The following is a 22,822-nucleotide window of genomic DNA, read 5'->3' as shown; positions in this document are numbered from 1 at the left end:
CATCCTACTGCCTGGGGCACGGTTGGTTGTTCAAGATGAAATAGACCAAGACATTCCTTGATTATATTTATCTGTGCGTAGAAGGAGAAAGGTATGGCTTTCATGATCAATCTGTTCCTACTGGGATTGTTCAGGGATGCTAAGAGGCATACTCGTGAGTGATTAGCACAGATCACATTACTTCAACACAGCAACAGAACTCAAGTATTCATTTACTGGGAATGATATACATGACAACATCTATCAAGATGACAGACACTGTCACAGCCAACAAAATGTCATTCACTACCTTGGAAAAACTATATGAAACTTGTTCCCATGAAAATAATTTGTTTCAAAAAATCACTGCTAGGACAGGTCACTGCTAGGACTATTGAAGTGTCAATTTTTTATGCATCAAAATTGCTGTTTTGAAAATCTTTTTCAGTTTGGAAAGTGGAAGTTATTGCCATAGAAACTAAAAAGATTTGTTTTAAAAAAATCATATGCTATAAAAAACGCATAAGTTCACCATTACACATATCAATGTAGAAGGTTTGTTAAAGAAAAATTGTACAGTTTTCCACATCTGCTACAGAAATTAGCACTTTTTCAGTTTAAATCAAAGTTGTTGCCAAGGAAACAAAAAAAATCAGAAACAATCAAAAGACACCATTTTACCACTAGACATAGCTATGTACCACATCAGTTGAAGAAATATTTATGGTTTTCAAGATCTGCTCTGTAAATGACATCTTGCATGTATGTACGGACAGACTGACGATGTCCACTTCAATAATCCCAGCAAAACGTGTTGCTGGAATAACTCACTCTCTGAAATTTCATTGTTAACATACCAAAAAGGTAAGGGATCAAAAAGATAACATACCTTTGCTTCCAGCTACTCAAGTCAAGTTCTTCCTACAATGTGGGTATGTTGACCTTCAATATTTTGATCCCTACAGAAGAGGCCAAAGATCCTCCTGAGATTCCTCACACCAAACATATAATTATTCGAGGGTGAAGCGTATTGTCCGAGACAGTAGTGTGATGTGTGTGTGATTATCTATGCTATTTCACATCTTCCCGATCTTCCTCTATTGTTCTTCCAAAACAGGCAGGGCACTTCACAGTTTACATCCCTTTTCCACCTTCATGGTGCCACAGTACAATACGGTGCTATAACACCCTCAATAATACAACAATGTATTAAACCCTATTGCACAATACAACATTGTATTCAAATCCCACTCCATATGACAACACTGTTAAAGTCCGATTTCCTTCCACAACAATGTGCCTCTCAACTGTTTTATTGTCCAATCCCTGCAGCAAGATTGGAGCAGAGTTTATAGTTTGTTTTTTTCCAGCTGGGCGCATCCTGTATCAGTGTCAGCCAGCCTACACCCCGGTGTAATAACCTTCTTATCCTGACACCTGCACAATGACACAGGCTTGCTGAGCATCTTAACTGCATATATTATACTCACACCTCTGGGTGGTTTAATGGAACATTGAACCAGTTGTTGTTTTTCTTCATTGGCTGTTGGTGTGTGACCTCCTCGTGTGTGATTTCCTCGTGGGAAGGGACATGCTCGTTCAAGATACACAGCCACTTGCAGCAGTACTGCTTGAGTTTTACCACCAGTTCAAGTCACCATCATGGACAGGATGTTGAATATTTTTTCTAATACTTGACCATGTTATCACAACCCCTCAAACATTTGCAGCTTAATGTCAGTGCTTTAAAAGCATCATTCCTCATCCTATAGTTAAAGCTAAACATCAATAGTCAGTGATTACTAATCTTGTCCTGACATTAATATACCCTGTGAATGGACCTCTGTTAATTTTGAACATTGAATGTAACCAGCAAAAGGATTTATGAATTGTCTACTATTTTTAAAAAAGTGAAAAAAACACACTTTTACTTATATGAACTCACTGCTAAAACAGAGGTCATTGTACAATTCTGAACATATCATGAGTATATCTTAATTAATAAATATTAAATGGAGATAAAACCACCAGTTCGTTCATAAAAAAGGACAAAGTTTCTGGAAGTTCTGCAAATAATATTTAGGAAACAAATGCTTTAATTTCCTATAATCTACTTAAATCTTCGTGGCGTGGCCTTGTTCTCTGACAGGATCTCATAAACTAGCTCCAATACTGCCTTTCTTCCCATCCTCCTAAATGTCCCCTTCCATCAAACCTGTGTCAATTCCACAATAACAGTTAACATGGCTAAATGGATGTGTCAAAAGTTCAAACATGCATAAACCTAACAAGGTGGAAGAGAAGCTGAGGACTACATCCTTAATGTAGCAAACACCTGTCAAACAACCCACTGATAATTCACAAACTTAATCCTTAATTATATAGTGCTATGCTAAAATATATCCATACTCCTAAAAATCAAATCCTTATCAACATGTCCTACAGTTTTAAATATCCATACTCCTCTTAACTTAATCCTTAACAACATGTGCAATAGTTTTAAATATCCATAATTCTAAAAACTAAATCTTTAATTACGTGTGCTACAAGGTGGATTTATCTGTAGTACATGGAAGTGAAAGTTAGGAGCTGGAGAACAAATCAGCATAATCTGACCCTCAGTACAGGCCCCTGCTACCCATCTGGTGTAGTGTGACCATACAGGTGTCTGTAATAACACAGGGCTGTGGGTAGCCTAGTGGTTAAAGCGTTTGTTCGTCATGCTGAAGACCCAGGTTCAATTCCCTACATGGGTACAATGTGTGAAGCCAATTTCTGGTGTCCCCTGCCGTGATATTGCTGGAATATTGCTTAAAGCAGTATAAAACCAAACTCACTCACTCACTGTAATAACACCATAAATTTGAAGACCAACCCTTTTCTAGATTTAGATGCAAATAAATCCCATAATGAGTACAAAATCGACCAATAATGTTCACACACCACATGCCTCTATCAATGTTTTGATGCAAATCCCAATGTCTTGGTGACTGGCCAGTGAACCCTATACAACTTGTGAACACACAACCTCTCAACAAAGACCCCCTTGACCAGAGTGATGCACTTTTCCTCCTGTCTTTAATCTACTTGAACCAATGTAGCATAGTTTCATTACTTTGGATATATGGATGATCTGTGTACAGATGAAACAAACGAATAACACCAGTCTTGGAAACAAGTCCAGTGAACCTTAAAATATTTAAAAGAGAGAGCTCTTTCAAATCATTGACCATTCCAACCACATCCTTGGACTGTGCACTTTCCCACCTGGCTTTAATCTACTTGAACTCTTTAATGGAGAAATATTGATTATTTGTCTATTGATGAAGAACCTGAGAACAGCAGTGCCTTGGCAACAAATCTGGTGAACCCTACCAAAATGTGCTGTCAACAATGTCCACTTTCCCATATGGCCTTAATCTCCTTGAACCAGTGTGGCACTATTTCCTGACCACGGAAATATGGACGATCAGTCTGCAGATCAGAATACAGATAACAACGGTCTCTTGGCGACAAGTCCAGTGAACCCTAACAATACTTTTGAATTTCTTCCAAAACACATCTGCCCCTCCATTGACAGTCCAATTTTGCACTTGGCCCACCTGGATTTAATCTACTTGCACCAATGGTACACTTTACAGCACTATAGATATAATGACCTTTCTATAATTGCAGAAACAGATAATGGTAATTCTTGGCGACAAGTCTAGTGAACCCGAACAATACTTTTGAACTTCTTCTAAAACACATCTGCCCCTCCATTGACTGTCGTATTGTGCACTTGACCCTACTGGATTTAATCTACTTGCACCAATGGTACACTTTACAACACTATAGATATAATGACCTTTCTATAATTGCAGAAACAAATAATGGTAATTTTTGGTGACAAGTACGATGAACCCTGGAAGACTTGTGACATTCCAGAACACATCCTCCCTGCCTGCCTGTGACCAGCCTTGACCAGTGTCACCCGGTTGGACGTCCACAGACATTATTTTGTGTATTGTCCCTCTAAGCGATGATTTCTCTCACACTTGATCATGGCCGTCGACACATTGTCACCCATTGTCCACACACAGTCACTCACAGCTGGACCCTGACAGACACACTCTGGATGTTCTAGTTTCCCTTTTTTTTCTTTTACAATCACTTGGGAGCAGAGACATTAATATAAATTTAGTTAACAAGTGAGCAAATTGTTCTTTTTATGAAGGCTGACTGTTACACCCTGACATATGACAACCGGACATCCGAGCTCAGTTAGTAATTTGTACTATCAGATTTTGCTATAGATAAACAATCACATGCCACTCAATCTTGAGGTTGTTGCAAGACTGAAAGGTAGAGCTAGACCCCACTTTTGATGCCATGTAGCTGGAAGACTGCTGAGTGCTGGGTTAAACAATAACCAACCATCCAACCAACCCACTTTTAATGTTACCACACAAGATTTCTGCTGCCACGCTAATATTAAGTTACAATTATTTGAATTAGATACGTGGTCTTCAACTCTAAATTGTAATTTGTTGCAAAATTGCTGTAATATTCACCTGCATATCTTCTCACCCAAAAGTGTTTGACTATAAACTAGTAAATCCTTACAACTAACTAATGTGTAAAGGGTACCCGGAAGGATGAATTTGACGTGACTGACACCTGGTCATCTTGTAATCAGCTGATCTACAAAAGCTGATGTTTTAATGACAGTAACAAAGCAGTGAGGCCACACCACACCACTGAATAATCCTCTTGGTCTCTGTTCTCGTCATGCCAGACTCTGTCATACCTGTGGTTATGCTAATCTGAACCAGCAGCTCAGAGTCAGGTGTTGTTCCAAATGTCACAACTATTGCTGTGATGCCCCTGGCCCTCTTGATTACAGGTGAGATTGATCAGAGGAAAGCTGATTACCTGGCTCTGTCTAACATTTCAACAATGTCTGAAGCTTAATGGACAGACCATGTAATTCCACCTCACTGAAGTCGGCCATGTTCTGATGTGCCAATGCTGACCGGATACTTTGAGCATGTTACCCAATCACACGGCACCATTGTACAGAAACACATGTGATTATCTCACTGATCCCTGGATCAGATTGGAAGCCTGCCAGATAAATGAGTTATACTCTTAGGATAATTAAAGTCATCAATATTGCTGTAAAAGCACTTTTATTAAGCCTCTGTATACAAGTGAGATTGAGTGTATCAACTAACAGCTCTATCCCTAAGTGATAGAGCTTGATTTGGTCGTGAATGGATTAACAAAGAGAAAAGACAAAGAAGAGCCACCATATGCAAATAACACATGACACCTTCAACAACAGGTGTGAAGGAAACAGCTGCAGTTACCATTGTTTAATTAACAATCTCGCAACCTGAGTTTTGTCTGGTCGGTAAAATGTTTCGTCATCAGATACTAGTAATTGAATTTTTAACTGCATCACAAATCCTTGTAGTTTTTAGAAGACACAAAGTCATCTGTTCTAGTTGGCCAAAGATTATCTATTAAGGGCTAAATAGTTTGATTTGTCAACACAATGCAAAATTTCCCACCAGACCACAGGACCAGTGAGTGGACAATAATTAGTGGTCCTGTCTGTACTTCAGTGGTCCAAAATAACATTTGTAGATTTACTAAACTATTAATCCAAAATTCACTGGCCACCAGGACCACTGCAAACTTATCAATTAGTGGTCCTGATGAATTTTTACAAGCCAGGTGCCACAGGACTCTGTGAGAGTGTGTTTCACTAAAGCTGACATGCTTATCACATGCATCACGTTGGGTTTTATTCCCACCTGAAGCTGGATTTCAGTCCTTAAACCTAGGGACCTAAAGGACACAGCTATGGACATTGCAGTGACTTGGACAAGGGCAACAAGCACTGGCTTCATTCATTGTACCCAGGTAGGACTAGAATCAGGGTATCCTCTTGGAAGATGCCATCATTGTGCGAATGTCAATGTGAGGAACAGACATCTTTGTAAGTGACAAGGCAAGAGTGATGAATGTCACATTGCCCAATGGAGCAGAGCAAGCAGACTGCCATCTTGGCTGTCATCATGGCCAGGGATTAGTGGAGGTGATAGGGTGGTCACGAGTGGATTATGTGGGTGTTTATGCTGTAAGATCTGAGAGCCCTAGATTGACAGATGTGCATCCCTGGTGATGTATCAGGTTACTATACACAACACTATCCTTCACTGACATAACATCAATATGTGGCGGAATTATGACTGTCATCATGGTTGGTGACTACACAGGAAATTTCACCTTTGCTTCTACATGGTGAACAGCACACCGCACATGCAATGCATCAAAGTTGTACAAGGTGTAATGATGTGCACAGACATCAGACCAATTAAAAAACCACATATATAACACAAATAAGATATTTGGAACAAACTTGAGTTAATAAAATATCTACATCAGTTCCCTAAAAATTGTCAGCCTGGTGATAGATAACACTGCTTTAGGCTTTTCTCAACATGAAGGCGAGATTCAAACTATAAGGGGATCCTGACATAGCTAAGGGAGACAATTCTGAACATCGAAACACACTGGGCTTCATTGTACCTTTGTTGCATTTGAAATTGGCTGAATCTGGCAGGGGTGGAAATAACCCATTGCCCGACGCCCGAGTCCAGTGTTTTTTTCTGTCGGGCAAGCAAATTTGTATATCACACTGTACCGGTGTCCAGTTGACTTTCCAATGTTAATTATGTTGTTTATTTTAAAAATCAACAAGAAAATCGGCCAGTATAGTGGAAAAATTATCAGGGCAAGTGATTTTACTTGTGCCACTGTACCGGAGTACACTAGCAATTTTAAAGTTCTTTCCAGCCCTGTCTGGTGATCAGAACCCTCTCATATTGTTACGGCACTTAATGGCACTGAAGTCTTAGCTGTAAGTGCTGTAAAGGACAAGCAGCATGATGAGGACCACAGAGTACTTACTTATATACAACACCACAAGCATGTGACAAACCATTGAACAGCAATAAGAAAGATAAGATACTTTATGGATGACAACTTCTGTTATTATATTATGATGTGACGTTTCGGTATAGGTTCTTTTTCTTGCTTGACGATGGTATAAGAACCTATACCAAAATGCCGCACCATTATAGAATAAAGAAGTTGTCATCCATACTTCTAAAATAAATCAAACAGATCTTTGAAGAGCAATCCATTTACCCTGGTTGGAAGTCTTCACAGAAGCAACACATGCAGTAATCTTGTTAAGGAACACAGCCACTCTCCCTTTTCAACAGCCTTCACCAAGGTGTCAACATCACCACTAGGTGTCACATGGATAGAGGAACAGTAGATGCCTTGACTACCTGAAGAAGCATATCACAGAATTACCTAGTCATAGAATTGCTCTAAGACTCTACATTATAAATAACTGAGGTGTGAACATTACAGCAAGGCGTCACATAGACACTGGCACAGTTCATGTCAATATGAAGAGTAACACCTCTGTTTCACAATGGACTCCCAGCTGATGTACAGGGGTGTGAAGTCCCCTTATTTAATATTTAAACTCATAGCCATCATTACCTCTGGGGTGAGGCGCATGGTGGGTTTCAGGTGACTGTAATACATGGCACTTACTGACATGCCATGGTATTGTTTATCAACACCTTTACTTCTTGGCAAACTGCAGTGTTTAATGCTGTGTCTTGTCAAAGGATCACCCATGGGGATTCAGAGTTAGAATAGGCCAAAGTATGCTGTTGTAAGAGGCATGATGGCTTGGTTGAATGGGTGTCACCATACCCTAGAGCTGATGATGCTCATAATATCAGTCACTGGTTTGTCTGGCTTGACTCCATTACATACGGTGTGCCAGCACGTTGTCCTTTAAATGAGTGTGTTTAGTTTTAACCACTTTTAGCAATATTCCAGCAATATCATGGGGAAACACCAACCCAGGTCTTTGGTGTGAATCGAACCTGGGTCTTTGGCGCTATGACGAGCACCTTAACCACTAAGCTACCCCATGGCCCTATGGTCCTTTGACAACAACTAAAATTTAATATAGTCATGACAGTTGAGGAATGCACTAATCAAACAAAGTTGTATGTCCTTATTCTAACACAAAATGTCTCCCAATAGTCAGTGTATTTTATGATACATTATTCTAGAACTTTACCGCCATTACTCATGCCACCTTTATGGTTTTTTCTTCCTCTGAAGGTGTCTGGACGGCAATGGAGTGTAAACAGAGCCCAGGACTGTTGTGGCAGCCATGACTCATGCCCGGATACTCGTCTGTCAAGATGGCGGAGCTATGATAACCTGTGGTCTGATATATAGGCTCTCACCAGCAGGTTTACCTACCACATATATTGCATTTCATTGATTCTACGGGCTACCCTTCCTCGTTTCAACAACAAAGGCATGTTTAGGATCTAATGCCACATAAATCACACCATATCTCTTGATGTTGATCAAGGCTATCCCTTACTGATGGTCAATAATGTCTGGCAATTGACAACGTTAATTTGCCGTCATTTATCACATTAAAAAATAAAGTAGCCTCCTTCATTTAATCGTCTGAATCCAGCACATGATATTTTGATAAAATGTTTCGAAGAACCAGTTGCATCATGGTATAATTACCTCCCTTTATAGCTTGCACAGATGGTGTTAATATGAGTCTGTGTCAAGGTAATTTAATCTCTTTTGTGAATTTGGGGAGAATGTAACAAGCTTTTCAGGACAGTCACTTGTCTTAGATTAGCAGTCTATAGTAAATAACTCTCAGTTTGTGTCTTACTCTCTAAAAACTGTTTGTCTTAGGACAGCTGAATCTAGTCTCATGTATCATCAACAAGGCTTTCTTTGTCCACAGTAAACCAGATGAATCTTTCTTAAACATTTTTTGTGCAATCAAGAAAGGTATAATGAAATTTCAATGCAATAATTACACTTGGAACAACCTATTGTTAACAATCCTGTAAATAACAAACTGCAGAACTCCAGAAAACTGATTCAGAGGATCACTGTGTTGTGTTGGCATGTTGAATGAGCCACGCTGATAAATGTCAAAATCAAACAAATGTTAGCCGTACCATCAACCATAGCACGCACTACCCACATTTTGCTTTTGGAAGATTCATATCTTTATAGAATCAATGACAAAACCATCATCCTATACATGCTCATGTACAAAACATGACTCGACTATGTTTGACATGTACAATGCAAGGAAAGTGACATGCATTCAGCATTCTCAGAAGCCCATTGCTCTCACATAAAACATCACTGAAACCACACATGGAGACACACTTGGAGACACAAATGTTTAACATGCTTCACCGGAAAGTCATCATTTCTGAAATATGTCAGTCAAGATTGACAGAAACATCAATAATTTGTATCTCCTTCCAAGCTAACTTTCGGGTCAAGGATGCGACTCAACTGCATCCCAACAAAGCCCCGTGTTCTTATTGATGGATACTCCAACAACAGCACACAGAAGGGACCAGTCCTTGTGTTGAATCAAAGCTTGGTGTTGTTGAGTTGGGGAGGAGGGCTGTTTACGTTATGGGTTTTGTTTCAGGTTACCCTGTGTTGTTTTCATGGAGTCTGCCAGAAGTGACACGCATAGATGACTTGTGATCCATGGAAGATTCAGTATTGTTGGTGATTGTCTGGGTTGTCTACGTGAACGCTGCTTTGTTCAAACAGTGTTCTCTATGGCTGGGTGCATGTTGACACACATGCTCCTGTGTGTGTCATTCACTGATACTTATTTTAATATTAATGGGTGACAATGTTGAGACACATGCTGTATGTTTAAAAAGATCATTGAAAACACAAATGCCTATCATTTTACATTTTTTAAATGAATACTGAATATCCCTTTAACATTCATTTACTATGAATGGGATGTTATCATTTGAATGCATAAGGGATCATAAGAGTAGATGTGGAGATGTGTATTGTTAAACAGGAATTTCAATGTAACAAGAATAATATTACAATCATCCGACACTATTTCATTGTATATAGCCTGTCAACCTCAAGCTGGTTGGTTGGTTGTTTTTTTTGTTTAATGCCACACTCAGCAATATTCCAGCTATATGACGGCTGTCTGTAATTAATCGAGTATGGACCAGACAATCCAGTGACCAACAGCATAAGCATTGATCTACGCACTTGGGATACGATGACATGTGTCAGCCAAGTCAGCGAGCCTGACCACCCGATCCCGTTAGTCGCCTCTTATGACAAACATGGGTTACTGAAGATCAGTTCTAGCCGGGATCTTCATGGGTCACCTCAAGTAGGAGGAAAACACCTAGGGATTCAGGTGAAAAAGGAACAAAATGATTTTGAAACTGACAACCCACAGTGAAAATCTGTGATTCAAACTCATAAAAACTAAATCCTAACACAGCAAAGGGATGCAACTCAGTGAATAAATGTGTCACCTTAACCCACTAGACCACCTTTTTCTTTATTCTGCTATAAGACAGTGATACTGTAGGGCTGAAAATCACCACCAGTGTTTCTTCATTAGCTTGCATGATGTCAATAAAGACATTGAAATTTGCCAAACAGCTACATTAGATCAGTATACTTCAAAGGATCATCCTTCGCACATTTGAAGACAATCAAGTCACTGAAGACACTGTAAACCGTGGTTCTTACAGTCGTACTCCTATTTCAAGACCGACTAATCAATCAGTTGGGGGTCTTGTTAACACACACTGAACGCTAACTTTAGAGGTCGGAATGTAACACTATCGTCATGTATGGACAAGCAAGGGTTATCATCATTAAAACAGGCTTTAGTTTGCCCATGTAAGTCCTCATTCATTACCTTAATGGTCATATTGGATTTATTTAAGTGAATCACACAGAACCTTCACCTGTAAATTGCTATTTATAATAAACCAGGCAATTATTATTCATATTCATCTATTCATTCGAACGGTTCATGAGGCAATATTAAGTTTCCAAATTTAATAAAATTCATGTACTTACTGAACCGGTTATCCTGCCAAACATAATGCATTCCACGGCTAAATTCATTACATAGCAGTTTATAAGACATCATCTTGTTTGACAGACTCTTTAAAATATTTTCCTGATAAAATATTCCTCTCACGTGAAATTATGAATATTTAATAGTGTTGATAAAGGCATGAATATGTCTAACGCCCCCATATCACATTACTGCCATTACGGAGCAGTCTCCCATTGTGCAAATATTCAAAGAGGTTGAATAACAGCCGAATTTCTATACAAAATGTCAACTACCTGTCTGAGAACACATCTATGCATCGCGACTATCTTGAAAGCTTTCAGAAGTAACGCTAACAGAAATTATCTTCCATTATTTGGACTGGAGTCTTGTTCACTCAAAGACAAAAGATAAGATGTTAACTATAGAAAACCTGCATCTATGAAACCATAAATCTGTTCCATATTTGAAATACGCGATTATATACACAATGTCAGAAGTGTATGTTAATGCTGTCAGGAGGCAGTGATGGGTGAAATACATGTCACTTAGTTGATATTTAATGTCGCTTCAGCAATATTCCAGGCATATAGCCACAATAATACCAGCACTTTACGTTACACGATTCAATTATTTTGTTAACATTTTCAGAAAAAATATTTCAACCATTATTCCTATATTTCTTAAGCAAGTGCAGGTAACTCCAGATATACTTCAGAGGTATGAATACATGTAAAGACACCTTTATTTGTATTTTCTTGTATTCTCTTGGGGAATCAAACCTGGATCATCGGCATGACAACAGAACGCATAAACCACTAGGCTACTCCACCGCCTACACAGAAATTGTAATCAGAAGTATAACATAAGTTGTATACATGGGAAAGAATGAGAGTTACAAAAGGTAACATTTGAGACTCGTCAATATAAGGTTAGAATTAGATGTTGATTTGACAATAATACATAAGACATGAAAGGAACACCAAGACGTACAACATGGAAGTTAGGACAATCTATGATAAGGTACTGGATGTTGGACAATCTGAAGAATTTATTCCAGCAGTCGACTACAATCACTTCATGGAATGGCGCCGGGGAGGTAATCTGTTAGCATGATGTGTTGTGATCTTTAGTTATCCTAAGAGTGACTGCGGTAGGGTCAGAAAAGAGACGGTCTTCTTCCACTGGTCATGTCTAAACCACCTACAAACATGGGTCCCCTCATCCAGTTTACACAGGGTGAGGGCTATGTGGTCAGTTTACACAGGGTGAGGGCCACACGAGCTGTTGGATCTGGCTATCACCCATGCCATCGGTCAACATGAACACTGGACACACACATGGTATACAAACAACAAAGCTGATCAGATCTTGCTCAAATTGGCATGTATTTGGGAAAAAGGTACTGAATTGTGAATATTACTGAAAGCAGATGGTCAGTGTTCAAGCCTAGGTAGCCTAGTGGTTAAAGCATACGCTCATTAAGCGAAGATTCGGGTTTGATTCCCCACATGGGTACAACGTGTGAAGCCCATTTCTGGTGTCCCCCACCGTGATATTGCTTGAATATTGCTAAAAGCGGCGTAACACTCACTCACCCAAGCCACACCTGGTGTTGGTAAGATGAGTGAGTGAGTGAAGTGAGTGAGTGTGTGATGGTTTGTGTTATACTCCGAAGCAGTGATCAGTACTATTGGAGGAGAACGCAATCAGCTAGGTAACACTTTCTAGACTCCATAGATGGCACTTTCGACAAGAAGGGGTACACTTGTAATAGAACCTCCCTAGGATGCTCTTGAAGTGGTGGCAAATTCCCATCATGAAACATTTCCTCACGAAGAGTTTCAATGGTTAACAGAATTTGTCATTACCTCAAATTCCATCTTGTACCAAAAGATTGGGACTTAAGAACAAACACTCTTTTCTGTTTACAAAATTTCAAAATATGAGTCTGTGTGTATGTTGCAAATCGTGTAGACAGTCTGGAATAGTCTGACTCCAGACACATAAGAGGTTTCTTTCAACTTACTTTCAGACACATGTAACAGACAGTCTTTCTTAAAAAGCAAGACCAATGAAACTGATCAAGAGTTTGGACACACTGGCTAGAAATGTAGCCAAGAGTTGGACGATGGCTGCTGATGGATTATAGCTGAGGGTCAGCAGACTTGGACTGAACACATTCCAACTAGAGATGGGAGATTTAGAAATCAACGTGAAGTTGTGGACATGGGGCAGGTAATCCCCTCTGGCTAGGGTTAAGATGGAGTCTGGACGCAGTCATCGACTGGAGGATGGTAGGCAGACGTCAGATAAACAATTTTCCACTGACTTGGCTTGATGGAGATTTAGCAATCAAAGAGTAGATCTGGAGGTGGTGGATGGTAACTCTGTAAGAACTTACCAAACATGACTGGGTTTCATTTAGTGGGACACAATAGATATCCATCCATGACTTGTTTGATGAGTCTGTTTAGAAAACTACACACTACACTCCACTGGTCTGGCAAAATAAACATTGTAATTCCCTTCAGAAGACAATGGAACATTTTCTTGAACTGAAAAGAAGCTAGTGTTTGATATGAACCAAATGTCTTCTCCCAATGTTTTACCTGGGACACAAATACAAGACTGACATTGCCTACATCAGATTGAAACTTTCACACACTGAAACAAACCATCATTTTGTTTTGTTTATTTGTTGTTAGATGCCACACCCATCTTATTCCGACAATCATTGTTGCATGACAACAGCTTGTAAATAATTAAGTCCAGACCAGAGGAAGAAATCCTCAACATAATGAGCACTGACCAGCACTTTCGGTTACAAAAAAATCCCACCAACACATCACAGAGCCTGACCACCCAATCCACTTGTTCACCGGATTAGCACAGGTTTGTGGTGATCTATTCCAACCCATTTCCGACCCGTGAAGATCCGGGTTAGAATTGGTCTTCAGCAACCCATGTTTGTCGCAAGAGGCAACTAATGGGATTGGGTGATCAGGTTCACTGACTCGGTTGACACATGCCATCGCATCCCAATTGAGTAGATCAATGCTCATCTGTTGATCACTGGATTGTCTGGTTCAGACTCGATTATTTACAGACAAGCGCCATACAGCTGGAATATTGCTGAGTGCAGCGTAAAAACTAAACTTACTCACTCACTCCAACCCATTTCCCATTAGGTGATACCACAACCAACACAGTAAGTAACCAGACATGTAACATATACCAAGAACCCGAACATGAGGGTTATTATTTATGGCAATTACAACAATATCCTGGAAGAGTCACACAAAGAGTAAGCTAGATGTTGATTTGCTGCCCAATGCCGATATGCAGCCTTGTAAGCTGATACATTCCCTGTAACATATGTCACAGTAACCAGGCAACACTGAGCAGTTCAGCATGTGACAGTACACCTGTTACCTCATGTTTACAACCTCCTGGGCGATCTTAGCGCTAAGGTGACCATAACTCCCATACTTTAACACAGACCAAAGGTAGTCTTAGGTCGTTTTGTACAACAGCACTCAGACGTAATAAAGTCCAAAATGCAACTGTGGTTCGCTCCTCTATTGCCTGAAAATGTCACATATTTCGTGCTTTAAGCATAACGATCTAAGCAGCTAGGCATAAATTAGAATTGTTCTGTTTTGTTTCCGGGTTAGAATTAGTCTTCAACAATCTATACTGGTGGTATGAGGTGACCAAAATGGATCCGGCGCTTAGGCTTGGTTGAAAATGTGATCATACCTTCACAGCATTGGCTTTGTGACTTGATGAATAATGTGATTATATCACATTGGAAGTTGCTTCTATGATGAATAATGTGATTATATCACACTGGAAGTTGCTTCTACGATGAATAATGTGATTATACCACATTGGAAGTTGCTTCTATGATGAATAATGTGATTATACCACATTGGAAGTTGCTTCTATGATGAATAATGTGATTATACCACATTGGAAGTTGCTTCTATGATGAATAATGTGATTATACCACATTGGAAGTTGCTTCTATGATCAATACTGTGATTATACCACATTGGAATTGGCTCCTAACACAACCATGGGCTGTTGTCACATAGCTGAAATATTGCAGAGTGTGATGATACACAAAGAAACAATGCATGAGTTACTGATATTCAAATTCAGCTACGTGACACACATACGATGAAAGTGGGGAACAAACTTCATGGTTTACACCCCAATAGTAGCGCTCTATATATTCATAACAGTCAGGCAACTGTTATACAATATCTGCAGCAACCATATCTGAATTGTGCAGTGGTTCGCCACTGACAGCTCCCTATGAACAGATCCATGGTTCACAAACTTCCCATAATTTACCTATCTACTGCCTCAGAATCTCACCTTCCAATTCGACAAACCTCGTTCAGTTGGCCTATTTTATGGCCTGATATCAACACCTGCCTCCTACGTATAAATACATTTCCAATGAATGGGGTTAAAACTATGCTCAGTGAATCAAATGCTTCTGTTTCATTATACATCACAATAGATCAATATTCATTTTTTAATGTATTCCATTTCTTGGTTACCATGGTTAATTATGTATATTTGATATTTTCAGGACTTGCACAAATGCTAGTGTTTTGATAAGCTACAGGTAAATGGCCTTTTCCCTTGGATAAAAGGAGAAAAATAATAAATGAATCAGATAATAATGCTGATGGGCCAGTACCACTAAATCAACCTCAAACATATTGATTAGCATTCAATAATAACATTCCCTTGTTTTAAAAAACATTAGTAAATATTTCATAAACTTTGATTAAAATATTTTCACAACAGATAACAAAGTTCATCACTGACAATGAAAATTTCCAAAAACACACAACAATTTCTGCGAAAAGAACCAAACCAACCAGCATAGAAACTGGACTCACCAACAGCAGGTATGGCCACAATGTGCCGACCAACATAAAGAACAGTGTGAAGATACTGTAGGTACACATAGGGAATCAGGTCTTTATCGCAAGGGATGAAAGACTCACGTTCTTTGAACACAGGGTCGTGGCATCTCAACCTCCCACCACTTCTAGCGAGTGTTTGTTTCCTCTCGAACACCTCTCACATTAGATATTCCCACCCATCTTCATAGAAGCCGGTCGTTTACAGCAAATACCAGTCAATGTAACACCCTATTTACACCTCGGACAGTAGATTCCACCAGCTAAAACTCTCTAAATGAAGTGTCTTAACCAGGACAAAGAAAAATTCCTTGTTTCATTAAGATCGTATGAAGGTGTTTGGAATCAAACAAATTAGCATTGAGTTTTGGAGGAGTATTTGACTAGTTGGTTAGTAAAGAGGTGCCGAAGCTGAATGAGACCTACAGCGATGTTGCTGGACAGTCCGGGACGTCCCAAACTTGACGTCTGCACTGGGAGCTGGCAAGGAAGGCTTTTGGTACCGAATTAATATGACTAAATGAAACTGTCTGAGCTTGCTTTAACATATAAATCAAAGTTTACTAAAACCTTCTATTATTTTCTTCATAATGATCATGTTTACTATCAATATCATGTTTTGAACATTTACAAGAAACATGCTGTACTAATGTGCATAGATTGACAATAAGATACAAGCACTGCTACTGCCTTATATGGTCCTGTTTGCTAATTGTTTAACACTATACCCAGCAATATTCTAGTTCAATTATGGTATGCCGCATATAATGAATCTGGACCAGTGACTGACATTATGAGCATCGATGTAGGTGATTGGGATTTGCTAACAGGCTTCCACCAAGTCAGCGAGCCTGACCACCTGATCCTGTTTGTAGCCTCTTACGACAGTGTGTGGCTGCACAGCTTAAGAAGTGTTCCAACTCTTTAACTTCCATAATTAATCATGACCAATTAATGAGTACCTGGTATAAATGACATGCACTGTCATTTGTGTCAAGTGAGCTAGTACAACTGAATGTACTGACAGCTCATCTATTTATATACCTCTCTATATACAGACTAGCAATCTGTATTAGTAAAACATGCTATGGCTGTAGATCTTATCAGCAATTAAGGCTAATCAGATCAAAACTAATGAGTTTCTCATCCTCCAGGCCATGGATAATCTTAAGTTTCTAATTACCATGATTGATGAGTTCAATACTGTTCCATTTCCCCCTGGGATCTGAGAGATCAAGATTATGCACCAAACTCTGGGTGTGCTTATGTTTCAAGTGCTGTTGTCCCTCAGTGTGCTTAGATGTGTGTCAGAAAAGTCATTTTGCATACTCTTTAATATGTTTTCACAATTTTGGATTGGTTGCAGAAAGTAACTACCATGTGAAAATCTCACAATCCATTAACCCAACCTAAGCAACGTCATCATCTGGCCCAGTTCAATGATCATGTGGTTGACTTTGAAAAGGTCCCCTGTAGGGCATCCCATTGGCAATGCCCTTGACCTGGATAGGTCTCCACAGGTCTTGTGACAGACCATGTTCTTGATCCTGAATAGGTCTCCACAGGTCTTGTGACAGACCATGTTCTTGATCCTGAATAGGTCTCCACAGGTCTTGGTACAGACCACGTTCTTGATCCTGAATAGGTCTCCACAGGTCTTGGTACAGACCACGTTCTTGACACTGGATAGGTCTCCATAGGTCTTGGTACAGACCACGTTCGTCACCCTGGATAGGTCTCCATAGGTCTTGGTACAGACCACGTTCGTCACCCTGGATAGGTCTCCATAGGTCTTGTCACAGACCATGTTCTTGATCCTGAATAGGTCTCCACAGGTCTTGGTACAGACCACGTTCGTCACCCTGGATAGGTCTCCATAGGTCTTGTCACAGACCATGTTCTTGATCCTGAATAGGTCTCCACAGGTCTTGGTACAGACCACGTTCGTCACCCTGGATAGGTCTCCAGGAGGACATCTTCAGGGAACATACCAAATCTACCATGGTTCTTTCCATCAGAATATCATGAACATTGAACAACCTAGTTTATAATCTCTTTTTGATCCATCAAATCAATTCCAAAACAGAAACAGGTGCTTAATGTCAAATGTGACACATTCAACTAGTCACAAAATGACTCAGCAGTCATTTAAAATCATTTCATCACCACCTGCAGCTACAGTTCACCTTGATTTAAGAAAATCCTTCTAAGATGCACCGATCAAAGTTTCACCTGGAGCAACTGATACGTTTCCCATACATAAACAGTCACCAGGTTGCTCTGGGACACAGGCAAGTTGCCCTGGGGTGAGGCAGTATTTACCTGCCATCTGCCACCTCATTACTCACCCCCAGTCTGTAGTTGACTCCTTGATGAAGAAAACACATGATATCATTTAGTCAACAGGATCAAACAAAGGCATGGATTGATGCACCTACAACACTGCTAGCAGGTGTTCTATTCTTGGAAACATTGGAACATTTAAATATATTTATTTTCCTTGTGATTGTGAGTGAGTGAGTTTAGTTTTACGCCGCACTCAGCAATATTCCAGCTATATGGCGGTGGTCTGTAAATAATCGAGTCTGGACCAGACAATCCAGTGATCAACAACATGAGCATAGATCTGCACAATTGGGAACCGATGACATGTGTCAACCAAGTCAGCGAGCCGGACCACCCGATCCTGTTTGTCGCCTAGTAAACGACAAGCATGGGTTACTGAAGATCAATATTCTAACCCAGACCTTCACAGGTACCATGTGATTGTCCTAACAAACAGGTTTGCATGATTTACAAAATATAATTCTGAACAAAAGTGGCCACTAGTATTAGCAAAATATTCAAGAACTGGCCTTTAACATTCTTCCCAAACTCTTACTGTAACATGTATATGATTGCAAACTCAATAAAATCATCAATGACGCCCCTAAGATGTTTCTCCTGTGAAATACTAATGGCTAAACATGTTTAATCTGTGTTCACCCAACATCTGAATACTGTCGTATATTTTACTCCAGCTAGACATAATCAGCAACTCTACCAGCTCCATATATCATCTGACAAGCTGTAAACATCGTCTTAGCACCTTCATGCTGCTTCTTGATTGGCTAATCCTGTGGTACATATCTGTCTGTCAAATGTAATTGGCTAAGTGATACTGTGCTATCTGGAAGGTATTGCTTCGTATCACATAGCACTATCAATTACAATGTTGTAAATGGACTTGGAATGGCCTTGGCTCATCCTCTTGTCTGTAATAACCAGGTTGTTTACAGTGAATACTGTGTAAAAGTCTTATTTATGGCTTCTTTGAAAATTCCTTTGTGGGTTTAATCAAACAAGGAATTTCGGGATAGTTTGGGGATGGCATCTTTGTTGAATAACTTTTTACTTAATCATTGTTTATCTTTGTATTACCATAGACAGTGCAACATGATACTTTCATTTCATGTACATTTCAAACATAGAAAATAGATGTTATGAGAAAAAGCTATAGAGTATGTAAAAACAATACTAGTTTGAGAATGGCCAGGTCAAATGTTTGTCTGAATTCTTTTCCTGATAAACATGCTGGTATAAAGAACATTCATACAAAAATCACGCATACACATCGTAAGTATATGACATAATTATAAAACATATTTACAATGAAGCATAACATTTCAATTTACTTTCACTCAATAACTGCAAAATCTACCACTGACTCATCAACCAGGCAAGTTAATGAAATCTGTCTCCCCAAGATGTGATGTAATAATACAAATATACAACATCATATATGCTTATGATTGAACTTTTCTTTATTCCATTTTCTTGGTTTACTTTGTTTATTCTGTAAACACAGACAATGTAAGCAGTTGGCGCCTCCATTATTTTAGGCAAAAAAATCAGAATGTGACTATTTTTTAAAACAGATGTTGACATCAATAATTGAATCCCTTCATCAAATCGTGGCCTGTCCCTGTCAAGCCAGTTAATTAACTGATAGTTCGTGCAAGACACGCCTGAGACAATGCAATCAGAGCTAGGATTGTAAACATTTGCTAATGACTTTGTTATCATGGGCCAGCCAGGAGATAACTCTCATTATTGTCCCTTCTCAAATTCATTACTTGGACATGAAACATTGATTCTGAAGTTGCATAACATTGACTGGCCCAGCAGGTACTTGTAACCAAATGTCAGTTTATTTGTGTAAAGCAGGGTTTGTTTGGAGGTCACAGAAATCTAGAAATGTCAGATCCTTAAATATACAGCAGTGCATCTTACTCACTGAAAGTTCATGTCAAGTTTAATGAAAAGTACAGGAATGTCTTCAATTTGAAACAAACATGGTGGATGGGGAAACTAACTGAAAACTTACCTCCACTGGATACAAATATACTTAATATGACAAGGGAGATGAGATGGGGTGCCTTAGATCTATTCTACCCTTGAAAAAGATGTATACATATATATACTCAGGGAATATTATTAAATTTAAGGGGTGATACGGGTGGAAGTGTTTCTGAATCCCACAGGCAGACAAGCAATATGTGGTGTAGCCCTATTCTGACCCTAAATGACATAGGGAGACAAGCAAGGGGCACTGTAGACCTACCTCATGCTTGATTCTTCACCAGAAGATAAACATACTATTCTGTTAGCAGCATCAGAAATTCTTGTTCTTAATACTATCCATGGGGACTAGCAGAAACCCTAGTTCGCTCGATCGTACTCAGAGACTGTAGTTAGTTCTGCTTGAACTAGACTGAAGGTTTCTTATTTACAGAATCTTTCAGTTCCAATTTGGAGTATGATTAAATGATTGAAAAGTTATTGAAAATAATACAACTCAAACGCTAAAAGTCATCACTGGATTTTCACTTGTCCTCAGCACAAGTTAGTAGTCACGGGCCAGCAGGCAAGCTTATGTGTGCACATGTTGAAGGCTGCATTAGGAACACTGAGATTTCCAGTGTTCCAGCAAACCTAGAGGATCAGCAAGCCTAACTTTTAACACTTTTAACTTTTTGACACAGTCAACCTTGCAATAACAAAATAATTTTCCCTACAGACAAAAATCATGTTTATGGGGGTGATAAACCAAGTTTTTTAATTTCTAGAGCCTGTTGGTGTCCACAGATGTTTTGAATATAAATAAGCATTTCATGCTGTCCTGTTTTAAGCCAAGCATCTACTCGTCAGAAACATGTGCATGGTGGCGACATCTTGCAAGTGCACACAATGGACGACACCTGAAGTGATATTGCCAGCACACTATAAAAACACCAGTGGTCTGGTTTCACATTTCTTTTCATGACTTCCTCCGCTAAATATTTGTTGAGTTATACTTGTCAACAATCCACCCTGCTTGGAGAAGAGCATGGTCATGTGACCTGCCCGACAAACCTCGAGGAGAAATAAGGCATTATACAACTGTCATCGGTACCTGAACAGGTATTGTGTCGCATGTTTGACTGAGTGAAAGATGTCAGTATGGATGTGTATAGAAACAAGCAGTGCCACTTCCTATCAAGTGTAATCAAGGGGAAACATATCAGTGGGTACACATACATGCTCACTTCACTCAAACCTCTTCACTGAAACTGGAAAAGCGACAATATTCATCATTCATAACCATTTCTATTGATTTATCAAATAATTCATAAGTAGGTCAAGACTGAGGAATACCTTTACATTTACGAGAAGTATTAGCCATGAAAAAAGGCAAAGTAAAAGTTATCACAAAGGACATCTCCAAAATTAAATCTTGGAATTTGGGAGTTATTTTTATTGCATTTAAATCTGTCAATAACTGGTGTGCCGTCAATATATATTCAGGCCGACATTGATTCTATCCAGCTGATCTCTAGTAATATATTCTGACAATCAAGCGGGCCCAGCATGAGAGTGGAATATGAGACTTGACACCCACGGGGAACAATGAGCAGGAACAGCAGGAGAGAATACTTGTAATATGGCATGGGTGTGAATACGAGTCATAACACCCTCATGTGGGCCACGGTCGTAGCTATTCACCAGTGTTCACTGACCTAGTGATACAACGCAGTAGAACAACTTCCTGTGCTTTCAATGTTGAAGTCATTTCTGGACTATTTTAGTACTAACACCTTTTATTACAGAAGCATCAATTTAATAAAATTGTCATTTATAGGTGTAACGAGAAAGCAAACTAATGAATAAACCTGAATGACTGAATTTATGACCACAGGAAAGTCCATATGCATAGAAAAACTGTTTCATCAGCTTTACCATAAGACTTGGTTTGACATAAGTCCACACTACACTGAATGAGCGTGAAAATGAAAGGATGAGAAGAACCATACAAAACTTCCAAATTTAGGACCTTCAAATTATTTTTCTCTTTTCACAGGTTAGAATTGTTCTGTCGTAAGACGTGACTAACAGGATCGGGTGTTCAAGCTTGCTGACTTGCTGACATGTCATCAAATTCCAATTGCATAGATTGATGCCCATGTTGTTGATCACTGGATTGTCTGGTCCAGACTCAGTTATTTACAGACCGCTGCCATATAACTGGAGTATTGCTGAGTGCGGCATTAACAACAAACAAACACATCAGAAACTATTACAATAACATAAATCCCTGCACAATCTGGTGGCAAACAGTATACACCATTGTCTGATAGAGTATGGTTCAGTGGAGCAACACAGTCTGGAATCAATCTTGTGTAAAATCTTCCCGGTTTCACACTCCTATCAATACTCACAGTGTTGGCTCATACACGACACAATGACATCTTACAGTGTAATACATATCTTGTCCATGCAAGTTACACTAACAGCTTTTGCAATCGTTCATGTAAACAGTTACTATAATTATGTGTTGTACATGTCAGTTTTTGCCTATTGTTACCTCTCGCCAAACAGCGGACTGAAATTTGAA

At 39.3% G+C, this 22,822-nt stretch overlaps 1 protein-coding gene across 2 annotated transcripts in view; it reads right to left on the bottom strand.

Annotated features, from left to right (window-relative positions):
* LOC124263332 (homeobox protein 2-like) overlaps positions 1-22,822 on the bottom strand; it is a 78,314-nt gene that overhangs the window by 49,902 nt on the left and 5,590 nt on the right. The window contains exon 2 of one of the 2 annotated variants that reach the window (XM_046697912.1): positions 7,180-7,325. The exons of the other annotated variant lie outside the window; for it this stretch is intronic. The gene's annotated coding sequence lies outside the window, so the exon portion shown is untranslated. The remainder of the gene's footprint in view (positions 1-7,179; positions 7,326-22,822) is intronic. 2 annotated transcript variants of the gene reach the window in all.

This window comes from Haliotis rubra, unplaced genomic scaffold, assembly GCF_003918875.1.
Source record: "Haliotis rubra isolate DU_JTF1 unplaced genomic scaffold, ASM391887v1 Scf88, whole genome shotgun sequence".
Taxonomy (NCBI): domain Eukaryota; kingdom Metazoa; phylum Mollusca; class Gastropoda; order Lepetellida; family Haliotidae; genus Haliotis; species Haliotis rubra.
The sequence above is the reverse complement of the archived record's forward strand: the minus strand, read 5'-3'. Positions and strand labels throughout refer to the sequence as shown.